Here is a 3975-nt window from a genome sequence, read left to right as displayed (position 1 = left end):
CGGCGGCGGCGGCGGCGGTCCACGTGGCACGCGGTGGTTGGGCGAGGGCGCGGCGGCGGACGCGTCCGGCTGGGGGCGGACGTGTCCGTCGGTGCGGGGAGGTTTGATCTGCTTTTTTTTTTAGGGTTTCGGGGAGAGGGAGAGATCCGAAAACGGAGGGGTGTATATATAGGCATAGGTGGAGCTAGGAGAGTCCAAATGAGGTGCGGTTTTCGCCCACACGATCGTGATCGAACGATCTAGGACATGGAGCAGAGTTTGGTGGGTTTTGGGCCAAATTTGGGGGGTGTTGGGCTGCAACACACACGAGGCCTTTTCGGTCCCTCGGTTAACCGTTGGAGTATCCAACGAAGTCCAAATGATACGAAACTTGACAGGAGGTCTACCGGTAGTAAACCAAGGCCGCTTGGCAAGTCTCGGACCAATCCGGAAATGTTTAAACCCCACACACGAAAGAAGACTAGAAACGACCACCGGAGGAGAACGAAGCGCCGGAATGCAAAACGGACAACGGGGAAAAAGCTCGAATGCATGAGATGAACATGTATGCGAATGCAATGCACGTGATGACATGGTATGAGATGCATGAAAACGAAAACAACACACGGAGACAAGGACCCGAACCCGAGAAATAAATATAACTTGACACCGGAAACGGCAAGAGTTGGAGTACAAGTAGGGAAAGTTACATCGAGGGCGTTACAGTTTTTCCTTGGACAGCGTCGCTATAGACGATTGAAGGGGCCATCGAACCTTTCATTGACAGCATAGTGGAACTCTCAATGAAAGCACCAAAGTCGGTGTCAAAACCGGCGGATCTCGGGTAGGGGGTCCCGAACTGTGCGTCTAGGATTGATGGTAACAGGAGACGAGGGACACGATGTTTACCTAGGTTTGAGCCCTCTCTATGGAGGTAATACTCTACGTCCTGCTTGATCGATCTTGATGAATATGGGTGTTACAAGAGTTGATCTACCACGATATCATAATGGCTAAACCCTAGAAGTCTAACCTGTATGACTATGGTAATGAATATATCCTTTCTGGACTAACCCCTCCGGTTTATATAGACACCGGGGGGTCTAGGGTTTACATAGAGTCGGTTAGATAACAAGGAATCTTCATAATCGGTTGCCGAGCTTGCCTTCCATGCCAAGGAGATTCCAATCCGGACACAGGTACAATCTTCGACATTCATGTCTTCATAGCCCATTAGTCCGGCCCATGGATAACAGGCCGGACGCCCGAGGACCCCTTAGTCCAGGACTCCCTAAGTATGAACCATAGAGTAGTTGGAATACGGTAGGTTTAACACCAATATAAATAAAGAATGAGTTCATTACAGTACCTTGAAGTGGTGGTTTTTTTCTTATACTAACGGAGCTCATGAGATTTTCTGTTTAGTTTTGTGTTGTGAAGTTTTGAAGTTTTTGGGTAAAGATTTGATGGATTTTGGAATAAGGAGTGACAAGAGCCTAAGCTTGGGGATGGCCAAGGCACCCCAAGGTAAATTCAAGGACAACCAAAAGCCTAATCTTGGGGATGCCCTAGAAGGCATCCCCTCTTTCATCTTTGTCCATCGATAACTTTACTTGATGCTATATTTTTATTCACCACATGATATGTGTTTTGCTTGGAGAGTCTTGTATGATTGGAGTCGTTGCTTTTTAGTTTACCACAATCATCCTTGTTGTACACAACTTTTGGAGAGACACACATGAATCAGAATTTATTAGAATACTCTATGTGCTTCACTTATATCTTTTGAGCTAGATAATTTTGCTCTAGTGCTTCACTTATATCTCTAAGAGCACGGTGGTGGTTCTATTTTCCAGAAATTATTGATCTCTCACGCTTCACTTATATAATTTGGAGAGTCCTTTATAACAGCATGGTAATTTGCTTTGGCTATAAAATTAGTCCTAATATAATAGGCATCCAAGATGGGTATAATAAAAACTATCATAAAAAGTGCATTGAATACTATGAGAAGTTAGATACTTGATGATTGTTTTGAGATATGAAGATGGTGATATTAGAGTCGTGCTAGTTGAGTAGTTGTGAATTTCAGAAATACATGTTCTAAAGTTTGTGATTCCCGTGGCATGCACGTATGGTGAACCGTTATGTGATGAATTCGGAGCATGATTTATTTATTGATTGTCTTCCTTATGAGTGGTGGTGGGGGACGAGCGATGGTCTTTTCCTACCAATCTATCCCCCTAGGAGCATGCGCGTAATACTTTGCTTTGATAACTTGTAGATTTTTGCAATAAGTATGTGTGTTCTTTATGACTAATGTTGAGTCCATGGATTATATGCACTCTCACCCTTCCACCATTGCTATCCTCTCTAATACTGCACACTTTTTGCCGGTATCATACACCCACCATATACCTTCTGCAAAACAGCCACCATACCTACCTATTATGGCATTTCCATAGCCATTCCAAGATATATTGCCATGCAACTTTCCATCGTTCTGGTACTATGACACACTTCATCGTTGTCATATTTTCTTGCATGATCATGTAGTTGACATCGTACTTGTGGCAAATCCACCGTTCATAATTCTTCATACATGTCACTCTTGATTCATTGCACATCCCGGGGACGAGCGATGGTCGTTTCCTACCAATCTTTCCCCTAGGAGCATGCGCGTAGTACTTTGTTTCAATAACTAATAGATTTTTGCAATGAATATGTGAGTTCTTTATGACTAATGTTGAGTCTATGGATTATACACACTCTCACCCTTCCACCATTGCTATTGAGGGAGTCCTGGATTAGGGGGTCTCCGGACAGCCAGACTATATCCTTCAGCCGGACTGTTAGACTATGAAGATACAAGATTGAAGACTTCGTCTCGTGTCTGGATGGGACTCTACTTGGCGTGGAAGGCAAGCTAGGCAATACAGATATGGATATCTCCTCCTTTGTAACCGACCTTGTGTAACCCTAACCCTCTCCAATGTCTATATAAACCGAAGGGTTTTAGTCCGTAGGACAACAACCACAACATACAATCATACCATAGGCTAGCTTCTAGGTTTAGCCTCTCCGATCTCGTGGTAGATCTACTCTTGTACTACCCATATCATCAATATTAATCAAGCAGGACGTAGGGTTTTACCTCCATCAAGAGGGCCCGAACCTGGGTAAAACATTGTGTCCCCTGCCCCCTGTTACCATCCGGCCTAGACGCACAGTTCGGGACCCCCTACCCGAGATCCGCCGGTTTTGAGACATTGGTGCTTTCATTGAGAGTTCCGCTGTGCCGTCGCCATCAGGAAGGATGCCTCATCCTGTCTTTAAATACGACACTGTTGCTGAGGGAGCTCTGGCTATCGGCCAAACTCTCCGGCTAGGTGGTTTTCTTATGACCGCCTGTTCGGCCGCTGCACCGACGATGACTTCTCGGGTCATCGAAAGCAATCTTCACGTCAACTCAGAACTCGCCGAGCAGTTAGATCCAATGGAGCTCTCTTCCCTGAACGAGCTCTTGGATCGCATCGCCGCCCTGGGAGTCGCTACAGACTACGATCAGATTGGGCCTAAACCCATTCTAAGAGAGATCAACTTTCCCCAGGTCACCCATCACGTTGCAATGGTGGAGGAACAATGCGGCAACCCTTCATCTATCTTAAGGACTAGCTATGTCCGGATTCCCGATCCCTCCAAGCCGGATACCCGCGGAGGGGAGGACGTCACTCAAGACCTGAACCTAGAGTCAGGCAGCGGGCTAGATTTATTGGAAAACATCCAAGAATCCAAACCTCCGAGTTTGGAAACTCCTTGGCCCCTGAGTCTCAGATTGGGTGAGGATTCGGGTTCAATTCCACCCACCCACCCAAACATAAGCGATCTATCCGAAATTAGGCAAGAACCCGAAGAAACAGTACACTATTACTAGGCCAGATTCCTCCTGGTCATGAACAGGATAAAGGACTGCCGCGAGGAAGACGCAATTTCATT

The sequence above is a fragment of the Triticum aestivum genome, chromosome 1A (assembly GCF_018294505.1).
Source record: "Triticum aestivum cultivar Chinese Spring chromosome 1A, IWGSC CS RefSeq v2.1, whole genome shotgun sequence".
Classification (NCBI taxonomy): domain Eukaryota; kingdom Viridiplantae; phylum Streptophyta; class Magnoliopsida; order Poales; family Poaceae; genus Triticum; species Triticum aestivum.
Note: the sequence above shows the minus strand (reverse complement) of the source record.